Raw genomic sequence first — 17793 nt, 5'->3', positions numbered from 1 at the left:
TTTTTCACAGGTATGTTGTTTCAGTCCTTGGTGTTATTATTGTTATGTTACGATGGGATTGCAGTATAGATTTTGAGTGTCTTTTTTTGCGGGTTTTGTGTTAGTTCACAATGTGTCTGGCAGTGGAAGGTGTTTGTGCTGCTGTTACTGTGAGGTGACACCAGAATTTGAAAATGTCTTTTACTATGATGAGCTGTAAGGGAAACATTCAAGCTTCATTGTTTGGGGAAATTTTAGTGGATGCACAGAGTTAGAGAACTGGAGGTGCAGGATTTATATTGACATTCTGTCCCTTCCTATATATTCCAGACTTCACTCTCATAGCCATATAGAATTAGTTGAATGAGGCTATCAAATAATTTTATAGTAGTTTTACTAGAAGTGTGAAACTGGCCATCTTTTTAAAATTACGCAGGAGACCCTTTGGACTTTTTTATTAACACTTTTTTTTAACCAATTTTAAAGCAAGATCCATGCTATAGAGGGGTGTGATGAAGAAATATCATTTTGGCTCTCAAGAAGGATTAAGGGGGGGATGCTGGAAAGGCACACAAATGTATTAGCCCCCGGGCGCCGGAGACCCTTGGTACGCTACTGGGTGTGAACCATATGGGACCGCAAGCGGCGGCAAAGAGGAGTGGAGATTTGGCAGGCCGCGAGCAGTGCTCAACCTGCTCGTGACCCAGAAAACCACAAAGCCAGTGGAGGTGATCGAGAACGATGTAGGAGTTGGGGCCGAGACCGGGAGGGGGGAGGGGTACAAGGGAGAAGGCTCGCCTAGGGCGCCTAATCTCCTTGCACTGGCCCTGCTGCTGGGGATGTGGGGATGTTTCTGTACAATGATTTCACTTTCATAGTAACCAGAAGGCTGTCAGACCTGGAAGTGGTATCATTGATGTTGCATCCATCGGTCGCAGATGGCTGCACCCTCTCTGTCTCACCTCTCCTTTCTCTTTTTCCGCTTCATTGGAGAAGATGGCTGACTCCGCCTCTCCTCGCCGACCTCTCCGGCATCCCCGCTACGGCATGGGCGATTGCATTTGCCATTTTTCCTCTGAGGTCACCTAGGGCACGCGTGCATCGGACCTCCTTTTGAGTACGTCATGGTGGGAACCTCAGGGGCGTCCCCACTGCATGACATCACTACCTCCGGGTATTTAGCCTCCGCTCTCCATTCCAGCTATGAGTTAGCAAGGAATCTCCCTGCTGATCTCGGCCTGTTACCAGACGCCTCCGCTCTGGGTAATCTCACTCTGGAACGACTTAGGTACCTGCTCCTAGGGGGCCTTGCCTCACTCCTACCTTCCCTTTGAGGATACCAGCTACCACCAAGGACTTTCAAGGTATCCGCCCCTCAAGGGCCTTGCCTTGCTCCTCCCTTCCCTTCGGGGATATCAGCTACCACCAAGGACTCTCAAGGTACCCGATCCTTGGGGGCCTTGCCTCGCTCCTTTCTACCCTCCGGGGTTACCAACTTCTGTAGGACGCTTATGGTACCCGCTCGTTGGGGACCTTCCTCTGTCCCGGACCTCCGCCCTCAGGGTGTTCCTCTCTACAGCAGCGTCCAGCCTCAGAATGAGTACCTTTGCTCTTGGTCTATCTCTGCCTTGTCTCACCTCTGCTATTGTAGATTCTCGGCCTACCCCGCATCGCGGACCACTACCGGACCCGTCATCCTCTCAAGACTTGGTGAGACTCTTTATCTGTGCTGCAGAGTACAGATTGGACTACGCCATTAGAGACGCTTCTCCTCTGGCTGGGTTCACAGCCCGTTCCCCAGGCCACCAACTACATTGCTGTCTAATAAAGACTATCATTCCACTGTGTGTATTAGTGCTAAGAACCAGCCTATCACTACAAGTCCCCACAGGGCTCCACCCTGTGGGAGGAGTCATTTCTTGTAGTGACCAGGGGTCCACAACTCAATGTGTCAAATACAACAGTTGGACAGCGAAGTAAGAACATAATATGTCATGCTGAGTCAGACCAAGGTCCATCAAGTACAGCATCCTGTCTCGAAAACAGTGGCCAGCCCAGGTCACAAAGATGTACCCAGCAGATCTCAACAAGTAGATCTTATTCTTTATTGCTCACTTCCAGGGAAAAATGGTGGATTTTGAGTCCACCTGATTTATAATTGTTAATAGACTTTTTTTTCCAGGAACTTGTACAAATCCCTTTTAAACCCAGCTATGCTAGATACCTTGACTTCATCCTCCTCCAGAAACAAATTCCAGCAACATCCAACATTCAGACAGCATAGCTCTACCCCCCCTCCCCCCCCCCAAAAAAAAAAATCTACGTACTGTTTAAATGTATATAGATATATATCTCACAAATTGTTCAGATGAGTACCGTGGTCTGAGGAAAAACTACAGGATAGATAAGTCAGTTAATAGGAGCAGCTCAATCTTTTATATTTGAACAAACATTTACCATTTTTTATCAATGAATGGTAAAACCTATATTGAAATGAATCTACCTTTATAAAATGAGTTATATCCGTAGGAGCCAAGCTTTATATGTTCCACTAAGGGCAAGTGTTAATGAAGATGCTTAAAGATGAAATGAGAATTAATACACTAAGGATCTTGTTTAGCAGTCTTATAAGTAGTTTCACTGACAGAGAATTTAAAAATAATCCTGAAAATGCAGTTTGCAATAAAGAGGCTCAAATGGGAAATTAGACCAATGCTTGCTATCTGTTTCCAATTATATTTTTTTTGAATACTGGTTTTCATTTTCCATATCAAATAAAATATCCAAACTAGGTCAGATTAGATAAATCTAATCCAGTAGCAATTGTGCTTTAATATAATTATTGTTATGATCATAATATCATACAGTCATTCATCAGGAATGAGTGGGCATTATGAATTTTGTGATAATGAACTGCTTAGGTAATTTTTTGTGAGCTTTGAACATGTAAAACTGCCATTCCCTTTATTTTTGGCAACTAATATAGCAGGAAATGGAAGGCTATATTGAATTAATATCTGCATTCACTGAATATGTCTACAGATTTGATGAATGTTGCAGAACTTTCTTCCCTGTTTTAAAAACTATTGGAACTAGTCACAAAGTTCTTCCAAATCAGACATTTACTCAGTAATGGAAATGCAACTTTTAAACTAGCTATAAAAATGCACATATTTTAAACTAATAAGATAAACAAACAGTATCACCCACATCTAAGAACTATCTACATACAGTTGAAAGGGACAGTCGTAAAATCATGAGGATACAGTCATAACCACTAAATCTAAATTCTAATCATGCAGCCCCTTACATGTACAATAATTTTAGAAAAAATAATTTACTATGCAGGTAAAATGAAGGCATGAAGGAGTAGCCTAGTGCAGTGGTTCTTAACCCTTTTTCTGTTGGACACACCTGACAGATGATGCTCACATGCATGACACACTGAACACATGACCGTGACAAGGCTAAATGTAAACATATACTCGTCATCCACAGGAATCCCCCACCCTCCCAACAATGGGTGCAGAATAGAACTAGGACATTTCTCCATACAGTTCACCAAAGATATTTCGATTCTAGTGTTATCTCAGTAACAGCAGCACAAAATCCCTCTACTGCCAGATGCATTGTAAATAATACACAACCTGGAAAAAGAACAAGGGAGCCACGGAGCGGCTAGTTAAATAAGTCGATACACCTATCCTAACCAGGATATTCAGCAGTAGGACCGCGCCGCTAAATATACCTGACTTCAAGTAAGTCCTGGATTTATCAAAATGCACTAAATATCACATTGTGATAGGGAAAAGGGGTTTGTTTTATGGTAATGGGCTCTTGATGTGAAAGTGTGTTAACTTAGCACTTCACATAGGTATTAGTGCAAACTGTGATACTTTTTCACACTTTGCATTAAGTGCCAGAATTGTATTTCCTACAACCATGGAGAGAGAGAGAGAGAGACGACGAGATATGATAGAGAGATCAGAGAGAGAGAGAAGAGAGTAGAGAGGCGAGAGGCGGAGGGAGAGAGAGAAGAGAGGAGAGAGAGAGACACTAGCCACTAAGGTCTTCATAATAGGTAGGTATTTATAAACTCTATTGAGGCCACTTAGTACTCGAGGTGAGGTTTAGGATTAGTGTAGAGGTTAGGGGCCACTTTGACATTTAGAGTACGATGTACGAACAGAACAGTGCAGTCTTCTGAAGATTTGATGACCTTCGGAGTGAGGAAAATCACCCAAAGATGAGATTTGTGCAATGTTCTCTCAACCTAGCTTGATGTTACCCAAGTAGAGAGTCTATCAAGTTAGGTCATCAAATCTTCACAAGAGTGCACTGTTCTGTTCATACATCGCACTCTGAATGTCAAAGTGACCCCTAACCCCTACACTAATAATTAAACCTCACCTCGAGTAGCTAGGTGGGCCTCATATAGAGGTATAAATAATTACCTAGTATGAGGGCCTTATAGTCTCTCTCTCTCGCTCTCCACTATTTGTGAAAACATCACAAAGTGCAATAAAGCCATATCACACAGCTTAAGGTGTAATTAAATCTGTGTGATATGGCTTGCAAAGCTGGCCCACTTGGCCAGAAATCCCACCCCAAACTCCTCCCCTTTTCCTAATTTGCATCGCCCAGGTAGAATGTCCATCAAGCTAGGTTGAGAGAACATTGCCCAAATCTCTTCTTGGAGTGAGTTTCCTCACTCCGACGGCCAGCAAATCTTCACTAGAGACCACTGTTCTTTCCATACGTCTCATGTTGAATGTGAAAGTGGCCCCCAACCCCCTACGCTCACACCTAATCCCCACCTCGAGTTACTAGGTGGCCCTCCCATAGGGATACAAATACCTGTCTAGGGCATAGGCACTATAGCAATGCTCTCTGGCCCGTAACACGAATGAAAGTGTTGTAACTATTAGCTACAATAGGTGCCGCACTAACACTGCAGCTGTTTCACAGCACATGATAACTGTTTCCCATTTTACATATGCTCTGCCCCCCTGAATATAAAATTCGCAAATCACGTTAACGGCTGTTAGCACGATTTGTGAATTTATCTCCAGCGATAACACCTTGGAAAATGACCCCCTTAAATTCTTATAAAATGTTTATATTTCTTACATTTTCTGTGTGTTTTTTAAAAATTTTGTATTCAACATTTCATGTCATCCCAGAATCAAGCCCCTTTCTGAACAGCCTAATGCATTCCCTCTCACACCTATATACTGACCTGCATGTAAATATTCATCCAGCTTTTTACAATAGCTTCTGTCCTTCACTTATCTTTCCTTACAGCCACCTCAGTTCGGCTCCAGTTTATTAGTGTCACTATTCTATTCCTAGCTGCCCTGAATGAAGTGCTCTAATAGCCACAGCACAAGAGAGCTTAAAGTCATCACTTTCATCTTACCTCCTCTAAATGCCAGAGAACTGTATGCAGCCAAGCCATAAACACTGGTATTGTCTTAGAGGGATATATCTTGTCTGCTTCACTACTACAACCACCACCAAAATGGGGAGACAAGGTGCTGAGATTTAGTGGCTCTTTCACCAACTGGAAACTTTCCAGCAGAGAAGAGGTGTCATATAGATGTGCAGATAGGAGCTCTTTTCAACAGAAGCTGTCTGCATCAAGTTCTAATCACCCACCTCTGTTTCTGAAAAAAAAATAGTAATTTTGATGAAACTAACAGGGCAACTATTCAGTCTTATACTGGTAGCCAACATGGAGTTCAACAGATGACTGATGTGACTAGAGGCCCAGTCTTCAACTTCTCTCTGCATACACCAGCTCTCCTCCTAGGAAGGGGCCAGCTATTCACCACAAGGGTCTTTGTGTCCAACTGGAAATCCCTTCATTGCCTTTCCAACACTAAACATCCTTATGTCAATGGAGGTCAATCTGTAAGTACAGAGGTTCCCCCAAAGCCCCTGTCCTCTACCAAACATGTAGGCTAAAGGAGAATGTAAAGCTTTATCATTAAAGCTCCAAGCTGTGAACTATCTAGATATTAACATGACCTAGTCCTCTCACCTGCCTGCATCTCCTATAATGGTGAAGGACCCACACAAAGCAGCACTTCAAAGTATGAGTGAAATCACCTGAAGGAAGGTCAGAGTTGTCAATTCCTTCAGTCACTTCCCATCCACACTTAATTAACACTAAATGGAGTATGTACAGGTTAGACAGAGCAAAGGAGAGCCTCTACAAACAAACACTGAAGTCTTATATTACACAGGGGCCATCCAATAACACAGATGAGTATATTGAGACTGAACGAAGAGTCTCATTAACTCTGGAAAAAATACCAGCTATAGAGGTGAAAAGCTCGGCTATAAAATATAGGAAAAGGCTTCAAATAATGAGTTCATCATCCACACATATCTTGTATTTTCTTACACCTAGAGGTCGGTATTCAAAAGGAATTTCAATGGATAACTTAAAAGTTATCAGTCTAAATGGCAAAATAGCGATATTCATCGCTGTGTGCAGTTACATTCTAGCAGCATAAATTGGGGGTGGGCCGGAGGCAAGCAGGAGGCATTTCTGGGAGGAGTGGAGTTAGCCGCATAAGTTATGTGGCTAACTACAATCTCCACAGCTGATTATCCAGTTAAGATAGCAGATAGATGTATCTGGCTAACTTAACTAGCCACTCCACAGCTGAATAACAGCTCCTTAATAATTAGCATAAAGGCCAACTCTACACACTCATATAAGTAATATGTTTACCACTTAAAAAGAGGCACTGTGCACATGTGCATATTTTAAATGTATGCATGTACGTTCCACACTAAAAATTGTTGCATATTTTTTAAAGTATACAGTACATATACAGGCCAATATTCAGTTTGCTACTTAATGGGCAAGTTATCCAGCCTAAAGTTAGCCAGATAACTTGCCCCTGTATATTAGAGGGAATAAACGTCCTGCTGAATATACTTGCCTAAAGTTATCCGCCTACATGCAGACAGATAACTAAAAAACCTAACTGGCTATGTTTGAATATAATATAGCTGGTTAGATTTTGTAGCTATCCAGTTTGTGTGGCCAGATAACTTCCTACTTAACCGGATATCTTCAAAGATATCCGGTTAAGTAGCACTTTAAACAAAATAAAGATGAAGTAAGGTTGCCTATGACCTTGATTTTCAACTTTCCCTTAGAAACTTGCATAGATGCTCTATCAGGTCATACACCCCCTCCCCATTCCACACCCCTTCAGACTATGAGTGTCAGATCGTGCACCCTCACCTCCTTTTACAGTTTAGTAAATTGTTCTGTGGTCTGCGGGTGCCCCCCCCTTCCCCAGATCTCTCAATATACTGGTTTACAGCCAAAATGCTTCCGAAATGAATAGATAATGGAGTATGAATCTTTTGGGCTGTAGCAAGGTTGGCACTACCCAGCTGGTGAACCAGCTAGGCCCACATCAACAAGCAGGCAGATGAGCTAATGCTAGCGACAAACGCTAGGCTTCACTTACCAGCCTCTTCCCCCACAGGTTGAGCTCTTGGCTTCTGAGGCCGTCAGGACTTAGGCGAGGGTCCCATAGAGAGTGGTCAGGCGAAAGTCAGTAACCAGGCCAAGATTGGAAACAGGTGAAGAGAGGGCAAACATGGTATCCAGGCAATAGTCTGGGCAGGCAGAGAGTATGCAGTCAGTATCCAGGCAGTGGTCAGGGTAGGCAGAGAGCATGCAGAGTCGGTATCAAGACAGTGGTCAAGAGAGAAAGAGGAGGCAAGGATGGAAGGCAGGCCAGAAGAGGATAGGCAAGGAGCAGAACTGGCAAAGAGCAGGCCTGGAGCAAGGCAAGGCAGAAAATGGAACATGGTAGGCAGGAACAGGAACTGGAACAAGACAAGGCAAGGAGCAACATAAACAGCAGGCAGCAAGGCACAGCAGGAGGACCTGTTGCTGAGGCTGTCCAAGAGCTTTGCAGGTGCTTAAATGACCTGCTGGGCCTTGAGTCATAAGGAGGCTCCACCCTAAATTTCCCACTTGGGCCTTCTTACTCAGCGCCTATGAAGCAACATCAAGGAGTGAGACAGGTGGCATCCTGGGAGCGTGGTGTTGACATCAGAGTGAGTGAGGCCGGTTCCCTGCGATTGACCCAAACATTACAGAATGGAGTCAAACTTTTACTAAATCTAGGTTACTGAGAATGAAAATGATGCTTAAAATTGTTGATTGGCTTTAGTTTTTAAGATATGCTCCTGGGTCAGTATATATGATCCTTGACTTGGGAATTGCAAAAGATAAGTGAGTTAAGAAGGGAAAGGAGCTCAAATTAGACCAGAAATGACTAATATACATCTTTGACCGAATCTGTGAATACATCTATGACTGAGTTTGGACAGTACTTGCTTTTTTGGGTGGCAACAATGAATGATGCAATCGAAGCTTTTATACCAAGGTTAAGTGAAGCTAGATAAAGAAAAGTGTCTTTATTAGATTTGTGAACTTCTTCGAGATGATGCATTTACAGTGCATTGTGTGGCAAGGAAAAGACGGTGTGGAAAACCTTCCAGTTAGTGGTAAAACCTTTCTCAGAAACAACAAGGCCAACAACTACAAGGAGCTGGTGGAAAACCTCCTCAAAGCATAAAAAAGCCTTGGCTGCAACTTGTTACTAAAGATACATTTTTTGCACTCTCATCTAGATTTTTTTCCACCAAACTGTGGAGCAGTGAGCGATGGGCATGGTGAGCGATTTAACCAGGACATTGCAACAATGGAAAAACTGTATCAGGGCAAATGGAACCCATTAATGCTTGCAGACTACTGTGGACAGTGACAAGAGATATTTCATTAAATGAATACAAGAGACAAAGCCAAGAAGAACTAATAGCCACCAAATAAGAACTAAACTATGTACATATATATACATAATAGTTTTTGGCCTTTTGTTTCATAGTAAATTTTATTTTTATAATCCTTTTGCTGATTTAATTTTTACAGTGTTATATAAACAGGACAGAAAAAAGTATTATGCAATCATAAATACACAAAAAGACCTAAGTTTACAACTTATGATTAAAACTCTACTATCACTCCAGTGTTGAGTAAGTTAAAATGGTTGCCAATCTTTTGGTGGATTAAGTTTAAAATCTTCATCCTGGTTTTTAAAACTTTACATGGTCTGGCACCTCAGTATTTTTCTTCTATTAAAGGCCGATATCAACCATCCCATAATTTACATTCTGCAGAAAGCTACTTATTCGAAGTGTCATCCAACACACAGATTGAATTAAAATCTATGAGAGATCAAATGGTTGGGATGACGGCCATGCCTTTGGAATGAAATTCCCAATTTTTTAAAAAAAGAAATTGACCTTATGAGATTCAGGAAACTGCTCAAGATGAACTTTTTTACCCTGGTATTTGGAAGTCAATAAGGCACTGTTGAGATGATTGATGTGGGTTATGGTTTGGGGAGAATTTAGCTCTAGATTCATCAAATCACTATAAATATTGTGGAAATAGTGCTCGCGATAAAAAAAGGGCATGTTTAGGCTAATTTGGAGCCTGATGCATTGCGTAGGTAAATACCACAACGCGGCACTGTGTTAGCACATGCAGCGTTGTGTCAAGCATGTTGCGTTACAGTGTGCTGCATATTTGATGCGGCTCACATTAATTAAAGTGTGGTACATTATTTTTTCCAGGTTATATATTAAAGGCTTCCTGCAGCTGAGGGTGTGTCAAGGCATGGGTTAGGGGAGAAGGAGGGGCAGTAGCGGTCAATGGATTAAAAGTTAGATGGCATGCACTTTCTGAGTATGTTGTCCTGGTTTTTTTACTGTTATCCTTCTGTTTAACTTTTGCCTTCTGGTGTATGAAAGTTTTGTGTTGTTTGTCACATTTATCAGTTTGTCATTTTTTTGTGGCGAATGAGGAGGTGTGTGGAGGAGGTGTGAGGAATGTGGAGAAGGTATGTGGAGGAGGTGTGTAGAGGAGTGAGGAGTGGTGTGGAAGAGGTGGCGGCCGGTGAGTGAAGGTTGTAGTGAGGATGGAGCATGAGAGACATGGTGAGAGAGGAACAGGACCATGAGGAGAGGAGGGGAGGGACAGAGGAGAGTAGGCAGGAGGATGAGGGCAGGAGTGCTAGGGGAAGGAGGAATAGGAGAGAGGCAGGAAGGAAGGGAGGGTGGAGGAGGGAAGGGGAGAAGAGGATAGGTAGGCAAGGATGGAGGGGAGGAGGAGAGCAGGCTAGGGATAAGAGAGAGTGGGCAAAGGAGAAGGAAGTTGGAAGGGCATAGGCAGGAGGGGGGAGGAAGGGAGGAAGGGAGGGGAGAGGGGAGAGGGGAGTGGGAGGGAGAGTTATAGTGAGAGTGAGGAAAGGGAGGACACCTCTCCAGAAGTGGAAGTGGCATACCCTTTTGGCAGCCAGGCAGCACCACAGCCTTGCCTCAGACTTTTCATTGTTCTGCATGCTATCAAGTTTAGCATGCAGAAGAATGACATGGTCATTGCTGATAGTCCTGCACCATTATTCCAGGCTCTTCGGCAACTGAGCAGCCAAGACCTTGAAGGCAGCCAAAGGTCATATATAGCACAACATAGCCCATTGCATCAGCACCCGCAGCATAGTCCAACAAAGCGCAGAGCAGGTGGGCACAGGTACCTGAACATCAAGGTGCAGATGAAAGCCAAGGTGGCGGCAAGAAATAAATATCAAAGGCGGACCAGAGGAGGAGCCTCTTGTCCCATCGTCCTCACCACCATGGAGGAGCACCTCATGGAAGGGCTGGAACCAGATGTTTTCGAAAGCATGGATGAGTGGCTGGACACCACACTAGCTGCAGCCAGTAAGTTCATGTCATCTGTAAATGGGAAGGCAACAATGGGGTGTACACATCATTAGCATTAGATGCTTAATATGCAAAGAAGTAAAGAGTACCTCTGATGCCAAATGAAAAAATAATACTAGCTGCCATTGGTACTTATGGTACTTATGCTTGTTTCCACAGCGTGCACAGCCGCACACATGTTATAAAATCAGGGGTCAGCGTGCACAAGGGAGTGCACACTTGTGCACCTTACGCATGCCGAGCCCGGGGGGAGACCAGCTGGCTTTCCCTGTTCCCTCCGAGGCCGCTCCAAAATCAGAGTGGCCTCGGAGGGAACTTTCTCCCCCCCCCCCACCTTCCCCTTCCTTCCCCTACCTGTCCCGACCCCGGTCCGAAAAAAAAGCCCATTTCCTTTATTTCAGAAGTTTTGTGTAACTTGCGCGCGCTGGCCAAATGCCGGCGCGCGAACCACCAGCACAGCGGCTTGCAGAGGCCTCTAGCCACACCCCTGCCCTACCCCCAGGCCACCACGCCCCCGCCATGCCCCTGGACCACCCATTTTTTCAAGCCCAGGACTTACATGCTTCCTGGGGCTTTACATGCGCCGCCAGGCCTTTTGAAAATAGGCCTGGCGTGCGTAAATCCTCCTGGATTTATGCGCATAACCCTTTAAAAATCCGGCCCTAAGGATTTTGCAAAGGTATATTTATTTATTTACTTATTTATTTACTTATTTATTTATTTATTTGTTGTTTTCTATACCGACATTCGCTGTTGGACATCATATCGGTTTATAGGCAACATGGAGTCAGCAACAGAGCTTTACAGTGCAACCAATATAACAGCTTTTACAGAGTAACTATAATAACAGTTTAACAGTTTAACAGAAACAGCTAAGCAGATTATATTTGTTTAGTAAAGCAGTAAACAGGTTTATAATGTGACAAATAGGGGTTTGCTAAATAATAGGGATGTGAATTGTTTTTTTTGACGATTTAAAAAATCGTCCGATATTTTTTTAAATCGTCAAAAATCGGTACATGTGCGCGATACAATAGGAAAACCGGCACACCAAAACAACCCCTAAACCCACCCCCGACCTATAAAACTAATTCCTTACCTTCCCCCACCCCCCCGAACCCCACCAAAACGTTTTACGAGTTACCTGTTGGTCCAGTGGGGGCGCGGGGGACCGATCTCTCGCTCTCGAGCCATCGGCGCCATTTTGGGCTTGCCACTCAAAAATGGCGCCGATGGCCTGATTAAAAAAAACCTACCCGACCCTTTAAAGATGAACCCCCTTAGCTTCTCCCACCCTCCCGATCACCCCAAAAAATTTTTAAATTACCTGGTAGACTAGTGTGGTCCCGGGAAGCGATCTCCCGTTCTCGGGCCATCGGCTGCCAATCATAAAGATGGCGCCGATGGGCCCTTTGCCCTTACCATGTGACAGGGTATCCGTGCCATTGGCCGGCCCCTGTAACATGGTAGGAGCACTGGCTGGCCGGGCTCCATCTTTAAAGATGGCCGCTGCCATCGTAAAGATGTAGTTCTTTGAGAATTGGGGATATGTGTTCGTTCTGTGAGTGTTGGTGAGGATGCGTGCAACTGCGTTCTGCAGCAAATTGTAGGGGGGAGATAGTGTTTTTTTGGAAGGCCAAGGAATAGCGAGTTGCAGTAGTCTATTTTTGTGAATATTGTGGACTGAAGTATTGTCTGGAAATCGTTGAAATGTAAGAGTGGTTTCAGGTTTTTTTAGGGTTTGCAGCTTGAAGTGGTATTCCTTGAGGGTTGTTGTTAATGATTTTTTGTGGTTGAGGTTGATCGTCTATGATGACTCCTAGATTCCTTGCATGTTGAGATGTAAGAATTGAATTTAGGGGAGTGCTGTGTTGATTAGGGATGAGATGATTGTGTAGAGGAGTTATTATTAAGGTTTCTGTTTTTGAGGTGTTGAGTGCAAGGTTGTGACTAGAGAGGAAGTTGCTGATGGCTGCAAGTGAGGCTTCCTGTGTTTTGATGGCTTTAGGTAGTGAGTCTGTGATTGGGATGACGATTTGTACATCGTCTGCGTATATGTAGTGTTTGAGGGCCAAGATCTGAGAGGAGGTTGCAGAGGGGCAGAAGGTAAATGTTGAACAGGGTTGAGGAAAGAGGGGGGACTCCTTATAGTAGGTTGAAAGCCTTGGTTACATTTTCTGTTAGGTATTGGTCTATAGATTCTGATGGTTTAAGTTGTTGTTTATTCTGGTTTTAATCTGTTTTCTATCTGATATTACCTGTCACATTATGTTTATGGATTTTATTATTCTGCCAAGATTTTGTGGATTAGCAGAATATAAATGTCTAAAATAAATAAATAAATATCCTCTTCATCTCTTCAGCCATACCCTTGGAGTCAGCTTCAGCTTCTCTTTCTTGTTCTGATTACATACAAAATACTATTAAGAAATGTCCTTTCTCGACAACATCATCAAAATCCATTGCTTCCTTATCTGCTCTCTCATTACCTCCTACTTAGCAGTTTGCTTTCATGGGTCTAATGCTAAAAGACCTCTCTTTATTACAGCCTATATAGTTTTCATGAATATCTCATCATTTTTTGCCTATTTCTGCTGGTGATACCAATCCACAGCATTGCCCAATGCTTTTTGTGGGTAAAATTCCTACAGGTGGCAAGGACTGGTGAGGCTCAACAGAAGGTGGAGAAGGGATAGGAGGAATCGCATTGTGTGGCTCCCTGGAATGCTAAATGAATTTTCTCTGAGCTTAGATGATGGTACCAAGGCAGGTGGCAAATGACATTGGCAGAGGTTCATTCAATGACAATGACTAATCTACCACTGATGCTGTTATAATTAAAAAATATATTTAACACCTTTGTAGATCCCAGTTATCATTCACAAAATTGATGGTTAGCAAGAGGAAAGAACAATAAGTTTTTTCCAATCTGCAGTCATACAATATGGCTTGTATTTTATGATTGCTTAAGGAATGGTTAGTAGACAACTCCAAGATTCCTTTTTAGTTACCCTTGAAGAAGAACTTATTGCATCTTAGGCTATCCCTACTACATGCAAAACATGCTTCATTGCAGCCTTTGTTTCCCAATCTTTGATGGCTAGAATGGTTAAAAAAGGTTACTTCTTTAGACAACCTTTTGGGTTAGATTGGGAATGATCTCTCCGCTTACATCTCCTCGGTAATTTTCCCCAGGCCACTCAAATAAGAAATTTCAAAAATTAAAACAGGAAGGGATTGTGAATTTCACATTTATAGCCTTTTATAATTACAAACAGGGGAATTACAGTCATTTTGACTTCTATTGTCAAACTGTTCAGTTTCAGAGTAATGATTTTCTTACATATTTACCATTGGGTAGTTATATTGCAAAATTGACTTTCCCAGATGGTAGAGAGAAAACAATTGGCTCTTGTCAACATATTCTTCATGTGTATAGGAAAAATAGAGTATCTATTCCTAGAATGTACAAGTACCTCCATGATAGCTCTAAATATTTTGTGTTACAGACACAAGTGTTTGGTCTCAAGACTTACAGTGAATGTTAATAGATAATGCTGTGTATGTTGTGGTAGCCATGTGGGAAAAGCTGAAAATATACAATTTAGGGAATTAAATTTCAGGATCATTAACAGAATAATATTTTGGCCTAGTAAAACATTTTCTGCAAAGATTTCTGATTCTGACAAGTGTCTTAAATGCTCATACTCTCCAACGTCTTTTGTGCATTGAATTTGGGAATGTGGAGATGAGATGTGCAAGTTTTCTGGCAGCAACTACTTCAGTTTTTTACATCTATCATCATAGATTTATTTTCTTGGTCTGCATCATTTTGCTTTATCAATCATGCAGAATCAAAGCACTCAAAAAAAAATTTAAAAATCTTCTTGTGAAGGGATATCTAGTGGCATTGAAGCTTATTCTTCTAAAATGAAAGGATAATATAGGATTTTTCTTCTCGGAGACTAGCCATGCTGGACTTGTACTTATTGGAATGGAAATCAATGGATAGAAACTTGGCTAAAAAAACATCCCTTTCATCAACAAACATGGGCAGGCTTCCTGAAAACCTTACTGGCAGAACTACACAATAAAGGTTGCTAAGGCATTGAGAGATTTGATTGGAGGGACAGATTTATATCCAAGTGCAGTCCATGACAACGACTTCTAAAGTATGTCAGTAGGTGTGGAAATCTATCATTTCAATGTTTCATAATGATTCGTATTATCATATTATTTTTAAGCTATTTTTGAATTATTTTTGAATGAACAACTTTCAATGAAATACTAATGAATTATTGAGTCAGCTCAGGGGAGAAAGAGGGTGGGTTTGGGTTTATAATTCATGGTTGTGTTATATATGGTACAAACATACATATATGTTCTCTCTGAAAAAAAATCCTTCTAATAAAAATATTATAAATTAATTAAGTAAGTAATCAATTAATTAATTACCCTGGTTATGAAATGTGTGTGATCACTTGCACCTACTAGGGATGTGCTTTTGTTTATTCTGAATGAGAAAAAGCTACAAATGAGTTGATTTTCATTTTGGTTCACTGCAACTGAACTAAAATTGTTCTCATCTGAAAATCGCAATCTGCCTAGCATGGGTATTTTAATTAGGTGGAATATAAATGATTAAAAAAAAATAATAATCCAAATATTACAAACATTTTTTTAAATGTTTGGATATTTTTTGTATTTGGATTGAATGACCACTGGGGATCCACCAGCCCCCCGTGCATTCCCCTTAGAACCCATGATGTAAAGTTGTTATGCCGGGGGAACCATCAACCCCCCACTCAGCATCCCTCTTTCAACCACTCATTTAATCATGTTAGACCAGATGTCCTCCAACATCCCCTTTCCTCCCACCAGAAGCCGCAAGCACATGCTGTGCCCACCTGCTCAAAGTGAAAATCGGTGCCAATATGGTCCTCCTGACCCCTCTCCTCCTAAACTTTGCTGCTTCCAGCTAAGCATCCAGTTTATTGCTCTGACAAGAACCATGTTAGAGGATGTGATCACCATTGCTGTCAAAGCAGCGCTAGATGCTGAGAAGACAGGGGTTTACAGCTGTCCCAGCAGTTAGCATTTTTAAAAGGTGTGGTATACAAGAAGGGTGCTAGGGGACTTGCGGCTCCCCCTAGCAAATCAATTTAACATCAGGGTGTAAGGGGGGGCTGCTGGGGTGTTGGCAGATCAACCCAGCATAACAGTTTTATATTACAGGTACAAATAGTGTACAATCTTAATTGAAAATGAACAAAATGAAAAACAAAAAAATGCATGCTTATAAAACATGATACTCTTTGAGTACGTGGAAAAGGTGCCTTTGAAAATTGTTCCCCGTCTGCAGAAAATGTATGCATTTTTGTTTAGAGAAGGAAAAGGGGAAAGCACTGGAGGCCCTATGTGTAATTTCCCAAAAGGGAATGTATGTATTTACGGTCTCACCGTGAAAGGGACTTTTAAAGGGAAACTCCATAGAGAATTTCCCTGGAAAATTAACTTACAGGCATGCAGGGAGCTTGAAAATTGGCCTCTCTTTTATGCATCCAAATGGCCTTTAGAATATTGCCTGGGGGGTTGTGTGCATGAAAGTATGCGCAAAAGTGATTTCACATATACTTACCGTGTACTAAAAGAGGTGTTCTGGGGGGGGGGGGGGTGAGTTTGGGTAGGGAAAACCATTTATACATACACTATTGCTTTTGAAAAGTATACACATACACCTTCTGCACATACACACATTTATACCAGCTCCTAATCTGATGTAAATGTGGGCGTTGCATGTTGGCACAGTTGCCACACACATGGGGGGATTTTTAAAGTGGATTATACGCATAAGTCCACATTGAAAATTCAAGCTAAAGTATGCATTCACTTTCTACATGCAGACCAATCCTTTGCAGGCCACTGAATATTACCCTACCTATGTCTTCCATGTTGACATATGGTTGGATGGACACTTTGTCTCAATGTATAGGCACTGTGGTATGGGCCAAGAAATTTATCATTCACATTTGTAGTCAACGCTTTATAGTAATAACATCCCAAAGAGGTTAGTGCTTCAGTTTGGGACATTTGGAAATCATCATTGCATGCCAGAATGCTGAAGCAGCTGCTGTGCAATTTCCTTAATTTAACCAATCAGACGCTTTGGTGTAATGAGTCTCCCACTTCAGTGGAATGGGGGCAATAGCAATGGGGTTTCTGTTGGTAGGGAGTGAGCTACTGTAAGATGTTACCCAAAGTGAAGACTGGTAGAGAAAAGACATTGCTCTTTTTTCTGCTGGGTCTTCTCAAAGGAAACACAGGACTGAACCTACCCAAGTAGTCTCCCAGGGATAGAGAGAGAAGACAGTCTTGAAAGCAATAATCAGATAGATTACAATTGCATTTAAAATAACTTTGTGTTCAGTTTTATTAGTTTGGTTTTTTTTTAACACCCTGAAAATATTTCAAAGGGATACGCGTATAACCCCGAAAAGCTACCCCATGCTGCCCCTGCGTGCGCCAAGCCTATCTTGCATAGGCTCGGCGGCGCGCGCAAGCCTTGGGACATGCGTATGTCCCGGGGCTTCGAAAAAGGGGCGGGAAGGGGTGGGTCCAGGGGCGTGACAACGGTCTGGGGCAGGTCCGGGGATCAGGGGGCAGTGCAGGGGTGGGTCCTGGGGTGTGGCGGTGGTCCGGGGGTGGTCCCGAGGCCTCCTTCGTGCGGCCTTGCTGGAGGGTTCATGTGCAACCCGGCGCCATCTTGTGCTCCTACCATGTGATAGGGGCCGACCAATGGCACCGGTAGCCCCCATGACATAGTAAGGTCAAGGCTATCAGAGACATTTTGAATACCGGCAGCCGAGGGTGTGAGTGCAGGAGACAGCTCCCGGACCCCCCGCTGGACCACCAGGGAGTTTTGGTAAGTCTTAGGGGGGTCAGGAGGGTGGGGGGGTTGTAGTTAATTCAATTTTAGCTGGGAAACGAATA

Source organism: Rhinatrema bivittatum, chromosome 1 (assembly GCF_901001135.1).
Source record: "Rhinatrema bivittatum chromosome 1, aRhiBiv1.1, whole genome shotgun sequence".
NCBI classification, from domain to species: Eukaryota; Metazoa; Chordata; class Amphibia; order Gymnophiona; family Rhinatrematidae; genus Rhinatrema; species Rhinatrema bivittatum.
Note: the sequence above shows the minus strand (reverse complement) of the source record.